Raw genomic sequence first — 14,128 nt, forward strand, 5'->3', positions numbered from 1 at the left:
ATTGAAACCAGCTCTCAAGGTGGAAAAAGGAAAGGGCATTTCCAGGGAGTTTTCCAGGGTCACCCTTGCAATGCTGTTAGATTGTTCATGGGAGGTTTGCCCCTTTACCAGAATCAGAGCTGAAGATGGTACAACAGCTCTGCTACTGTTGGTCAGGCATTTTCAGAGTAATAAGCTGCCATGCATGTGTAAGTATGGGACAATATCTATGTGAATCTTGAAGTCTGGGTAGATATCTGACAAAAATAAAACTTTCTCTGATGTGGAGATCACTGTCACACAAACTCTCCTGGGGACACTTTGCACTCCGCTTCGCTAGGCAATCAAGTGGGATTTTAAGATCTATTTTACTGCAATTGCTGGAATAGATGCGTGAATAGAGAGTAACATTTTGATATGGAAAGAGACAGCAAGAGACAAATGTCTGGGGTTCTCATTTGGAGAATCTGGATGACAGTGTCTGGTGCTTCTGGATGGGGCAGTGGACCCCCATCTGGATGCACTGTCAGCCTGAGATCTGCTTCAGAGTATTAAATGCAGTGTTAATATGTTAAACTGCAATTGTCTGGTAACTACACAGCACATGGAGAGAGGAATAACAGACTGGGTACATGCAAACAAACAAAAACGAGAGCCAGGAGGAAGTATTTGGGGAGAAGAGGGAATTAGCAAGTGCTGTAGAACTGCGTCACTGTAATGTAACTCTAACTCTTCTAAATACTATGCAAATCCATTGACACTATATACTTCCTGTAAGCATGAAACCTCTGGCTTTTATTTCCTTGTTAGACAGTAGTTAACTTGTACAAAAAGAGAGTTACATAGAATAAAACAAACAGTACATGCCTCTATCTAAAGATATAGTAATAATATTAACAATTCACCACATTCTGCAATATTTACAGGTTTTTCCATTAAATTGCCCACAACATGTGGAGGGGAAGTTTGGCACCACCACATTCCTGCACCTTTAGGCTGGTAAAGGTCATTTTCTGAGAGCCTCAGGTCACAGAGGAGAAAAGTTCCGGGCACCCTCAGGTGTTTGCCAGCCCTCCTTCCTTGACAACAGAGAATCCTTTCATAAAACACATTCATTTTATGTTTCGATACTTTTATGCTTCATTGGCTTATTTAGAAATTGGAAAATCTTACATCCCCTCTTGAGAAATCTGGCAGTCATATTTGGCTCATGCTAGGAAAGCAAAACCACTGGCAAACCCTCCAGCCTTTGCTGAAACTTGAAAAGGAAGGTCCAAGGGCTCAAGGCATTTTGAATACCCGTTGGGAATGCTGGGGACTCAAGATTAAAAGAATTAAGACCTAGGGAAGGGCAAGTGTTTTTTTCCATGGCAAATTCTGTGGTGCAAGACTGACTTCCAAACCAACAGTACAGCTCCCCAAAACAGTAGGCAGGTCAGGTTTTTAGGGTAATGGAGAACAGAGGAGCCAAGTCTTTTGTCCATTCAGCTTTTGGAGTCTCACTTACATACTTGACAAATTTAGCAGCAGCTCTGAGAAAAGTGTTGTTGAGTGCAGTAACAGTTTGCACACCAGGAACAGTGTTTGCCTATTCTTCAGCAATTCACATCACTATGCTCTGGAAAATACTTGAGCATACTTGAGCAGAGCTGGTGGACCAAGAGTGCAGGGCCAGTGCTGCAGATCTGGGGAGGCTAAAGGGTAGGAACAGGGTTTGGAGAGAAGCTCTTAGGATGTCTTGGAAGAGAACTGCTGACAGTACAGGCTACTCTGCCAGGCAGAGCTGAAAATGGATATTTGTACACACATAATCTCTTATGCAATCCAAGATAATGGAAATGTCCCATAGATGTTTACCATGTTTTTTAAAGAAATATTTGGTGAAGATGCTCCGCTGTATGAAGAGAAATTCTAGTGCTGAGCCAGTGCATGTAAATGGAGAAGTGCCCTTTAGAGAATGAAAGTTTCTGTTAACTACATTGCTTTATAGCTGTATTAAACATAGTGTGCTACAAAAGGTATTAAATGAGGGTGGAAGTACAGTTCAGATCCTCAGCTGATGAAACATTTCTGTAGTTTGCAAAATCTGCATTTTGTTTCCCACTAAAAAATCTCAGGAATTTGCAGGCATAGAATGAAATATTAAGATTCTGCCTAAAATCCTTTAAGAAATCTACAGCACCATGAGTGTTCAGCCATTCACTTAATTTGGACCATATGAACCTCATGAGTCATTTTCAAGCAATCAGAAGGTAACAGTTCAAGAGCAAGAGACAGCAAAATATAGTTAGTGCCGTACTACAAGCCTTGCACAGTATATGCACCGAGTGCCAGGAATATCCAGTCCTGCCCAGTTGTTACCAGACTGTTAAGCTGATATATAAAAGACAGTGAGAAGTGTTGTCACTTGCAGCAGGGATCAACAAGGCTGACTGAGCTGCAGAGCAGCAGTGACTGTAAGTAGGAGAGTCAGTGTAATTTTAAAGCAAGTTTTGAAAACAAAATAGAAGATAAGAAAGAAAGAAAGAAAGAAAGAAAGAAAGAAAGAAAGAAAGAAAGAAAGAAAGAAAGAAAGAAAGAGAGAAAGAAAGAGAGAAAGAAAGAAAGAAAGAAAGAAAGAAAGAAAGAAAGAAAGAAAGAAAGAAAGAAAGAAAGAAAGAAAGAAAGAAAGAAAGAAAGAAAGAAAGAAAGAAAGAAAGAAAGAAAGAAAGAAAGAAAGAAAAGAAAAGGTTCAGAGAGAGCAAGGCTGAAAGATCTTCCCCCCAATTGTTTAGTCTTCCCCTAATGCTCATGGTGGGGAAAAGCTAAATATGACCAGTTGCAGAGACTGTGTAAGACCAGGCTGTTTTGATGAAGCAAACACTTACCTGGTTCATGTAATGCCCAGATGAGGAACTAGCTGCTCAGGGAGGTGAGTTAGGTCAGTGGATGGTTGGTTTGGGTCCCCTGTTAAAGCTCAGCCCTGTTTTGCAGTTGACCTAAAAAAGTGGAAGACAATGAGAGGGCTTCCAGTCAGTAGATGCTCATAAGAGACAAACCCTGCCAGCATGTGGTGATGCTGTCTGGCTGCCTGCTTGTGGCTTTTGGCAGCCTCAGTAATTGCAGCCAGCATCTGAGAAACTCGTGGCAACTGGGTTTGCCAATCACTTCTCAAAGCTGGGTGTGAGGCCAAGCTGTGTGTCCAGAGCCCTGTGTGGGTGTGAGAAGCTGGCCCTGTCTTTTGTCAGCCTGCATCTGCTCTTTGGGGACACAGCTCTAATTTTTAATGCTGCCAGCCTGGTATGTCTCACTGCTCCCCTGACCATTTTTAAGGAAAATGTTAATCACATGTATTAGTTACAAAGAAAAGACTATAAAGTCCAAACCACTCAGGTTAGTAGCATTGTTATTGGCACACTCCAGAGCTTAAGGAACATCTGAGTCAATACCATTAGCTAAATGAGTGTAATATTTTTATTGAGGGAGCAATGCATTTTGCAAACGTTAAGGCTTTTTAATGGAAGAACCCATCTACTGTGAGTGTATCTCTGGAGATACCTCATTGTCATGTATGAACTGCAAACCAGAGATGTGGGTGCTCCAGAAGACCCTGGTGAGGCCCTGGGAGTCACCTACATTGTGAATGATCTGTGTGACACTGAAGATGAAAGTCTCCAGGTTGCATACAGCTGCAACTGGATCTGTGCCCACTGCTAGAAGGTATCAAGGTACTTGAGCACTCTGGAGTGCTTGACGTCTGCAGAGTGCACAAGCACTTTCTACTGCTTAGCAGTTGCTTACCCTTTGCCCAGAAGTGGGATGCGAGTTCCAGATGAATGTGATGGACCCATCATTCCCACCCTGAAGCTGTAGCCACCCTTCCTTCTGCCTGTCCAGGACCACATCCCGGAGGGACTAGTTTTGGAAACTTGATAATGTAAGGGAGAATCCAATGTGTTGTTCAGAGGGAAGGTTTGACTCTTTCCCTAGCAAAAGAGACACAGAGCTGTAAGGAAAATGTGCCTACACTGGAAATTTTGTCACATATTGTAAATTCCCAGATTACTTTGGTGACCAGCTGTCTGGAGCTGAGCTGTGTCACTGAGTCCTGGGAACACCTTCCATTTTCTTTGTGCTTTTGATTGGTGATGAAGCGCTGGGTGCTCCCAATCCCATCAGCATCCTCAGCAACACTTTTTCTAAGTTGACTGCATGTTCTGAACCCAGACTTGCTCCCTGACAATCATGGCCAAGAATAGGGTGGTAGCATGAGCCAGATGAGATAAACCTGCAACAGAGACAGACTGAATAATCCCAGTTCCTAGACTCACACCATTCTCAATCAGTTCATGCCACCTCTCTGCTTCTCTCTTAACTAAGCTTTACAGAGACAGCCCCAAAGAATAGTGATTCATGGTGTTTTGGAAGTACCATATAACTCTGAGGGACTGCATTGCATACTCCACCACCAATACTCCCATTGTTGCCATTTGTCATAAACTCATAAGTGTGCCTGAACCTATGCTGAGCAGTCAAGAGGGAAGGGGTAGCAAAGAAAAAGTCCTTCCTTCTTTCAGTCTTGGTGCACTCCAGAAAATGTATTCAAACTGGGATTTCTGGGAACAGATTCTCACCCTTCCTGGAAGCTCAGTATATGCAGCCTGTCCCAAAACCCTCCTAAAATTTACCTACCTTGAACCATGCACTGAGTTAAACCCACAGCTAGTCAAGGGAAGGGAAGATATCCCACTCCAGGCACTATTAATCCAAGAGTCAGTATGACCCCTGCAACTCCTTCTCCAAATCCTCTTTGCATCTACATTGGTTTAAGCATCATGTAACTAAACACAGGGTTTTCATTGCTTTCACCCATTTCTTCATTTTAGTGCCCAAATGGACATTTTCCCAACTCTTGACTTATATGTGTTTTTTTCAAGTTCAAAATGCAGCTGTTAATCCTACATAAAACATGGACTTCATTTCCATTTCCATCACATCCATGTCTTACGAGGAGCAGCTGAGGGTACAGGGGTTGTTTAGTCTAGGGAAGGGGAGGCTGAGGGGAGACCTCATCACCCTTTACAGCTCCCTGAAAGGAGGGTGCTGAGAGATGGGGGTGAGTCTCTTGAACCAAGGAACAAGCACCAGGACAAGAGGGAATGGCCTCAAGCTGCACCAGGGCAGGGTCAGACTGGCTCTTAGGAAGTATTTCTTTGCAGAAGGGGTTGTTGGGCGTTGGAATGGGCTGCCCAGGGCAGGGGGGGAGTCCCCATCCCTGGAGGGGTTGAAGAGTCGGGTTGACCCAGCGCTGACTGATCTGGTGGAGCTGGGAATGGTCAGGGTGAGGTTAATGGTTGGACTGGATGATCTTCAAGGTTTTTTCCAAGCTAGGTGATTCTGTGATTCTGTTACTCCTGCTTTTCCCCTCCCTAGAGGAGGAAAGGTTGCTGCTTGTCTCTCTGCTTTTCCCTCTCTCCCACTACATCCATCCCAAACTCTCCAAGGCTCTTCCCTTGTCTTTTTCACAATTTTCCTTACTTCTGTCCTCCTCTCCTCTCCTCCACAGCCCTTTGCCATTCACATCCTCACTCTGGACCACTCTGCCCTCTCTTCTTGCTATGCCTCACATTTCTCTGTGCTGCCTCAACTCACATCATCTGCATTGTTTTGCCCCTTTCCTCCTGTTGTTGTCCCCAGGCTGTGACCTTAGCTAACTACAGCTCCCCATGTCACTCTCACTCCCTTTCCCTTCTCCCCAGACTCTCTCTAATTCCCTGCCTGGCTTTCTAAGAAGCTGCCCCTTCCCTCTGCCTTTCTAGGCTCATTCTCCTCTATCTCTCAGTGGCCTGCCAGCCTCTTACAGGCTTTCATTTCCAGGACCATGCAGCTGGTGGAAGACCGTTGACATCTTGGCTGACATCTGGCTCAGTCCAAAGTTACTGGAAGCAACTGCTCTATTGGTCAAAACTCTGATAGAGAATGATGGAAGATGGAGATGTTTTGGATACTGTTAATCTGTGTCAGCAGATCCTGAGGAAAAAATATCAGTATCAGATAATTCAAGACTCATTAGGCATGGTCTTCTCTCTTGTTCTTTTCTTGGGCTCCCTGCTTTCTGGTGAAGGTTGTTCAGCTTTTCCTCTGTCCTCAGTGACTTTTGCTTTTCTTTTTTCTTACCACTTTTTTCTCCCTGATGTTCAGGTTATAATGAGGGGTAAATTAATTCAATTAAGAAAAAATGAAAAATAACGATTCCCAAAAAAGACCCTCAAGATAATGCCAATCACAAGTATAGAATAAGCTGATCTTGAAATGACTGTACAGACCATGGAGAAAGACTCAAAACCAAACTGCATGTGAAACTGCAAAGGAGGCGGAGCAGGAAGCAAAAGGAAAATGCATGACAAATCCACATGAAGTGTCCCAGACAGCTTTTGTCTGCACAGAAATGGTTTTATGAGATTCTCTGCAGAAAAAGGAACAAAAAAATTAAGGAGTTGGGTTCAAAAGATCAAGTTGCATTTCATTGATCTCAGACTTGTAAGAGCTGCTCCATCAATCACAGTTGCTTAAAAATTCCTATTAATGGCTTCAAATGCTGGGGCTGCCCATATGGTTCATCTTTGTAACATTTGGACATCTCCCTGGGAGCAGTGTGAGATCTGTCAGTGTCAGAGCCAGACACTCTGTGCTCATCCCTACATTCCTGCAAGTGATGTAATGAAAATAAGTATCACTACAAGACTGAGGAGCTCCATCTGATCCATGACAAAAGTAGCAGAAGAGGCCAATAAAAGAATAAAAACCAAATAATTTGGGTTTCAGAGATACTGGGGACAACTGAAGACCTCAGTAAAAATCCCAGTCCGGGATGTGTATGGGACAACCTCAAGCCAAGGTGCTGCATGGCATTGCACAGAAATAAACACCTGTTTGCTCTTAAGAAGCTGAGAAGAACATTCTTGGTGGAAGCTTTCATACTGGAAAGGAAAATTAAGAGGAGAATCCCATAACATTATACTCAAGTATGTGATTAACAGCATGGTAGGCTGGAAGTCTTATCAGGTACAGCTAAAGCTTGGCTTGTCCTGAGCAACCAAGTCAGCATGGTGATAAATCACTGACTGGTGATTGTTAGACAGAGCTTTTAGGGGTACAGACAGGAGCTGTGCTCCTCACTGGTGGCTGACTCATGCCCATGGGCACCAGATGTGCTTTTACTGAGCTGCAGGCTTTGGCATAGGGACATCTGTACTAGTATGGACAGAATATTAGGAATGTGCTTGATGCTGGGCACATGTTTAAGACTTTCCCTTATTTCAGAGGACTATCCCATCTAGCCAAACAGACTCCACACTCTTAATGCCGTCAGTTTTCCTCGGAGACAATTCCAATGCAGACCCAAAATTCAACAAACAAATCTGTCTCTCTCACAGACACATTTTTCGCTTTGTAGTAAGTTCTCCTTCTGTCTTGCACTGGGGAAACTGTCAGGTGGACACATTTTTGAACTGGATCTTCAACATAAGTCCATGTTTAAGTAGCAAGAAAATAACTCAGAAATTTACACTGAAGATAATTGTGCCACAGCCTGACTTTGGTAAGAGTTAGAGCACTCATTTTGCCACTGTTGTCCCAGAAACTGAGCTGACTCATCAGAGGGATGGAACATCTCTCCTATGAGGACAGGCTGAGAGAGTTGGGATTGTCCAGCCTGGAGAAAGGAAGGCTCCAGGGAGATCTTAGAGCCACCTTCCAGTACTTAAATGGGGCTCATAAGAAAGATGGGGACAAACTTTTAGCAGGGCCTGTTGTGATAAAACAAGGGGTAACATGTTAAACTAAAAGTAAATTTAGACTAGATGTAAGAAAGATATTTTTTATGATGAACGTGCTGAAACACTGGCACAGGTTGTCCAGAGAGGTGTAGATGCCCCATCCCTGGAAACATTCCAGGTCAGGTCAGATGGGGCTCTGAGCAACCTGATCTGGTTGAAGATGTCCATGCTTACTGCAGGGGGGTTGGACTAGATGACCTGTAAAGGTCCCTTCCAACCCAAACTATTCTATAATTGTATGGTTCTGGATAAGTACAGACAGACAGGTTTTAGAGTCTGGAATGAACACCAGGGACCGGCTGATTGCTGCTTTAACAGTTAAGCTTTAAAAGTGAGTAGTGTCTGTTAACATATTTGTTTACCATTCTTATTGAAATGGAATGAAGCTGTGTCAGGGGAACACTGGACACTGGGAAAAGGTTCTTTCCTGAGAGGGTGGTCAGTCACTAGAACAGGCTCCCCAGGGAAGTGGCCACTGCACTAAGCCTGTCGGAGTTCAAGGAGAGACTGGAAAATGCTTTCGCTCATATGGTTTAGTTTTAGGTAGTCCTGTGAGGAGCAGGGAGTTGGACTCGATGATCCTTATAGGTCCTTTCCAACACAATATACTCTATAATTCTGTGACAGTGATTAGGAGCCATCAATACAGCCAGGAGGTCCTTTCAGTTAGCAGTGTCTTTCTGCAGAGAAATCTGCAAGGGAAGAATAATATTCACTATACCTACTCCCCTCATGCTCTTGATTTGCTCCCCATATGGCTCACAATTTATTAAAAAAAGGGGAAATAGCTGTAGCTAAACAAGGCCAATGCAGTGTCAGAGTGAACAATTCCCTTCCAGGTGGACTGAGTTACACAGGATACAAAACTCAGGTGCTGCTCGCACCGGGCCAGGGCTGAACAAAGGTTCACCTCAGGAAGTCTGAGTGGAGGCAATGGGAGTAATCCTGTCAGAAAAGTCATTTGCTGAAGAAGTGGGAGTAGAGCTGAGGTGCCAATGGCATCAGTCCTCCCTCTTCAGAGAGACAGCCTGCTGCAGCACAGTGAAATGCTTGCAAGCAGGATTAAACTTGTTGAACTGAGGTCTGCTGCATCTTGCATGGGCAGGGACCCTCTCCTGCTTCTCATACTTCGTACACACACATATATGCATGCATGCACAACTCCATTAATATTAATCTGTTTACAAGCAGCAATGCTGAATTTCAGTGCACATTCACTATTTCACACATTTTCACCTAGTCTCCTTTTTCTCAAATGCTTATGCATCAAATTTCTGAGGGGACAAGAAAGGTTGCCTGCATTTTCTGGATATCTTTTTCTTTCTGGTTCTACAAAGTTTCTCTCTTTGTAGCTTCAAGAAACCGCTCTGATTATTTTCGCTTGGCCAGTTTGATCCTGCTTTGTGCTCGCAGAAGCAAGAACACTTTTTCTAGTGGCTGCCTCAGGATCCCGGCAAGGTGCCATTAGTCTGCGCGATGAGAAATGGTGACCTCATGAATAGGGGGAGGGAAAAGAGGGGGCGAGACCGAATTTTTGGTTTTCTACATTTAAATCCCATCAGGCTTTGTGTTTTCATTTCAAATTCTTTCCAAAATACTGTATCTGTTTTCCTCCAAGAGACTATAACCAAAATGACTTTACGCTTTGCCTGCACTGATTATTTTTCTAAATAGAAAGAAATTATTTGTCTTCAAAAAGGATTTAAAATTCATCCAACAAAAAGCACCCAGAAATAAAAAAAAATTTAAAAGGGAAGATTCAAGTACTGTGGAGACAGGCAAGTCACAGAAGAGTTAAAGTTCCTTACACATGTCCAAGTTAAATAAGACTTTGAGGGACAAATGATTCTCCCCACAGCGCCCTCTGAACTCTAGGGTGTGGGCTTGTGAAATGCCTGGGAGGCAAAGTTGGCCCCCATTGTGTCTTGTTTAATTTGGCTGCTTGAAGTACTCTCTTTTTTTGTAATTTGGCTCTTCCTACAGCTCTCACACCTTCCTTTAATGTAAATGTCCTTTACATTTTCAACATGCCTTTACCCCAGATCTCCATACCATATTGTTTGGACGTCTCTTTTTCCATGTGCACCTACACAAGGCTGCTGGCACAGGGCTGTGTTTACCCACACACAAAGGTAGAGTAAAACCAAACTGAAGGGCACCATCGGCACAAGTACTGTGTTTCCAGGGGTGCACTTTTCAGCTCTGCATAGTGGTAAGAAGCTGGCAATTGTGCCCCAGAGATTTCTGCTGGCCAGCAGCAGGACTGCTCTGGAGCAGCATGCAATTGTCAGGTTTTCCTGCCTCTGTAACCCACAGGCTTTGCAGCCTCAGCTGGAAAGTCTTTTACCACTGCCTTGCCATGGGTCGATGATAAAATACTAAGCTTGGTCCCACTAAACCTGCATGTCTGGATGATGTTGCAACAGCGACATGAGAAATATAGCTCAGACTACCTATGCTTGGTGGTGTCAGTCATCACACAGCACTCTCTTCCTCACATCTGACTTAAACTTTGAATGTAGAAATTGAGCAACATTACCTTTAATACAGTACCAAATTATCAAAGATGGGGACTTTATCATCACTTCTACCAGTCATTACTGCTTTGCAATAAATGGAGCAGAAACTGGTATAGGGTATGCATAGCCAAGGGCAAGTCTTTTGTTCAGTTTACTGTCTGTAAAATGGGGCTACACAGCCTTGACCAGCAAGGGAGGTACAGGGATTACATAGTTATTCTTTAACTACCTTGGCCATGGAAAGCAGAGGATAAATGTTCAAGTACTATCACAAAGAGGAGGTTGTAGGTATTTTTCTGGCTATATAAAACAGCAAAAGGTCTCTGAAAAAATAATCAGCATAAAATAGAATTTAATGGAAAATCTGAAATTATGTTTTGTTACTATGTGAAAGCCTTTATTTAGACATAAATGCCTAACAAGTTTGCTGAAAAGCAGTCAACTCATTCTCACACTGAAAGAGATTAGTCTTCATGTGAAGCGTTAGAAAAGTGTTCATCCTAAAGTATGTACCTGTCTGAAAGGGCAGGGTCCAAAGTGGGTGAGAAAAATGCAGTAATGGAAGAAATGCCAGCTGTTGAGACCAGACCAGAAGGTTGTGAGAGTGCATCCACCCATGTCACTGCAGACTCTCTTTCAGAGGCTGCTGGGTCAGGGGTCACTGTGTCCATGTCTGGGGATATCATCGAGGACGGAACATATATCCTTCCCTCTGTACACCACCAAAGTAGTCCTAGAAGAGAGGTTCCTGCTGCAACGCCTTTTTGGGGACTGAGCACCAGCAGCCAATAACATTTTTCTTTCCATTATGGCTGTTCAAAAAAAAAAAAAAAAAGCTCCAGAAGGAAATCTGAAAAAGTGCAGTGAGAAACCAGTGAAGCCAGGAAATGGATGGCTGGACACTTTGGGATTGTTATAGGCAGCTCTGGTTCACTGAGATTTGCTGGGCTGCTGCTTTGCTGGCCTGGGAGATACATTAGAAGATGATATTTAGAAATCATAAATAATCTCATTATATTGCAGCTGTTAGCATTCTGGGAAACATGGATAAAAGTAGTGGAGAACTGAATTAAAGAACCCCCCAGTGGCACAATTGTGGCAACAGCTGAAGGGAGAAAAAACATAGCTATTATGGATGGATGGACCTAGAGGATTTTTTAGGTTTAGATTCAAGCTCAGTTGAAATTGTGAACTCCCTGCTTGCCTTGTAGGGGCTACTCATGGATGTTGTATGGAGTTCCTTCTATTGTAGAACTGTTGGACTTAGAAGTGGAAAATAGCATTAACACTGGGCATCTAGTCCACAGCCTGCCCAGAAATGCTCCTGTATTACGTTCCTGAGCTTTAGAGCTGTGACTCTTTTGCACAGCTAAATTCAGCTTGTCAAGATACTTTACATGATATTCCCCTTGAATTTCCTTCTTCTTGCCATATCTTCTTCTCTTCACAACTTTGTGTATACGATGAAAAGTAAATCATTGCTGAAACTCAGTGTCAAGGGGTGTCAAACTGCCCTGAACATAGGCCACGCTGATTTGTACATGGTTATGGCTGCATTTCATAGCTATCGTTCATTGATGCCAATACAATGAACACTGAATAGTCTACCAGCTCAGATCTGAAAGAGATGGACATCAGCAGATCACATCAGGTAACACGGCACGCTCATACACTCACAAGGTGAATATGAGCTGAATATTAGAAAGCAGAAGGCAAAGAACTAAGGCCGTATGACAGCTAAGACTTGCTCCCCCTCTCTGCTCTTCTCACTTTTTGCTATTTATAGACCTTAGTTGACAGCCTGAACTAGGGCCACATTAGACAGATGTTTCTAGCCTTACATTTCTCCTATGCCATCACAGAACCTCTCCACTATGTTCTGTGTGGTGGAAAACACGGACACCAGAATTATTTAGTTCCCCAGCTTGGCTTTGTGCCTGAGTAAACCCAAGACAGGAGCCAGGGTCTTCATTTTTCAACAGAAACCAAGTATGATAAATCAAGAATTACTATTAAATGGGGTTTTAACTCTAGAAGTTCTTTGAATCAGATGGTTTCCATCCCAGATCATGGCAGTGATGGAAAATGCTTCACAAATCCCCTGTTACAGGGACAGACAGATGAGATGATAGCCCCTAACACTTCATGGTGTTTGTGTCACCCTAAACCAAGAACGAACAATTAGACATAAAAATATTTATGTTTGTGTATAGACAATGTAAACAATTTTATGTGCCTTTAACTGTGAATGTTTAGTGATTAGTTGCTTCAAGCATTTAGTAGCTACAGTGTATAGAATAGTGTATACAATGCAAACAACAAATTTAATACAGCACATTTTATGTTTAAGGAGTAAATATGCTTCTTTTCAAATGCTGATTTTTTTTGTTGATACAATTCTTATGTTTGTGGTCAGATGTAGCATTGCAAGCTCCTTTGGACAAGTTCAAATTCTCCATTCAAGAAGGAGGGCAGTTTATTACTGATTATCCAAAATTATCTGAGCGATTTACAGAACATGTTTACAGAATCTATGTTGTCCCTTTTGCTATGTGTACATGGCCAATTCTCTCTTATTTTGGATGTGTGAATTTTATTTTTCATTTCTATATAGGTTTCTTCAGGCTAGCTCACCCTCCTTTGACATAATCTTTTTTTTTTTTTTTTACTTTTTTTCTCTTGGTTCACCAAATTTTTGTGTTGATTTCCTCAGGTCTTCTGCAAAACTTTATTCTGTAATGTTCACAGGATTGGGAGTTGAAGTATTTTATGGGTAATACTACAGCTGTAGGAACTCATGTAACAAAAAGTGCAAGACCTCATAGAAGTAGAAGCGATTATTATTTAGTTTTCTAAAAAACATGACACTGCCATCACACACAGGACTCAGAAGCTCCAAAATGTATGTCTTCAAGTATTTTGGTCAGAGTAACTTGCATGCAAGGATCCACTGTCATTGAACCTTCACTTCATCTTCTGGCTTCCTTTTCACTAGTGATAATGTATTGGGTTTTGGATGGGTCTTTTATATGTTTCAGGAGACACAGCTATTGATCTTTTACCTTCTAATCTTGGTTAATTATCCATTGTAAAGCTTGGATGACATTGCTGCACATTGTCTTCTCCTTCCTCATATTCGGTAAGTAAAGTTTGACTTCTTATTAGGGTTATAGTAAAAAAACGGCACACGCAGTGTGCTGTCAGTCTTGCCGCCATTCTCCCATTACTTGACTCCAGTTTTGCTGTTGTGGCATCAGTGCTGTGATTTTGGTGAAAGCAACATACTCTTTATTGTTTACCGGTTTCACTACTGTTGATCATATCCTTGGCTATTGGTACAGGCCATTCTTTGAATCCTTGCTCTCATGTTCCTCTAGTGCATTTAAACACACATATGTGTTCATACTTCTTTCTAACCTTAATATTTCTGTATACAGACCTTTGCATAGCAACATAATATAAACCATGGAGTACAGTGCTGGCCCTGGGTTGAATGGTTGGCAGGCTCTTCTTAAGTTTATGCTGGGTTAATTGCACTGCAACTTGTTCCAGCTTTACTGGGAGAGGCAGATGCAGGTAATTACATCATGTCTCCAATCACTAGACCACATTATCTATTTAATATAACAAACTGACTGCAGTTTTCCTTTGTGCTTAAAATGCAACTGTATTAATGGGCAGTTACCTGACTGGACATTAAGGGAAATGTTTTAAACCAGATCAGGTAGGAGAGGAACTCGAGGACATGTCACCCCTCCCACCAGTCCCTGAGCACTCCTGGTTCTTACAAAGGAAACACTGGGAAGGCAGTGG

Source organism: Athene cunicularia, assembly GCF_003259725.1.
Source record: "Athene cunicularia isolate RWA chromosome 1 unlocalized genomic scaffold, athCun1 chr1_part1, whole genome shotgun sequence".
Classification (NCBI taxonomy): Eukaryota; Metazoa; Chordata; class Aves; order Strigiformes; family Strigidae; genus Athene; species Athene cunicularia.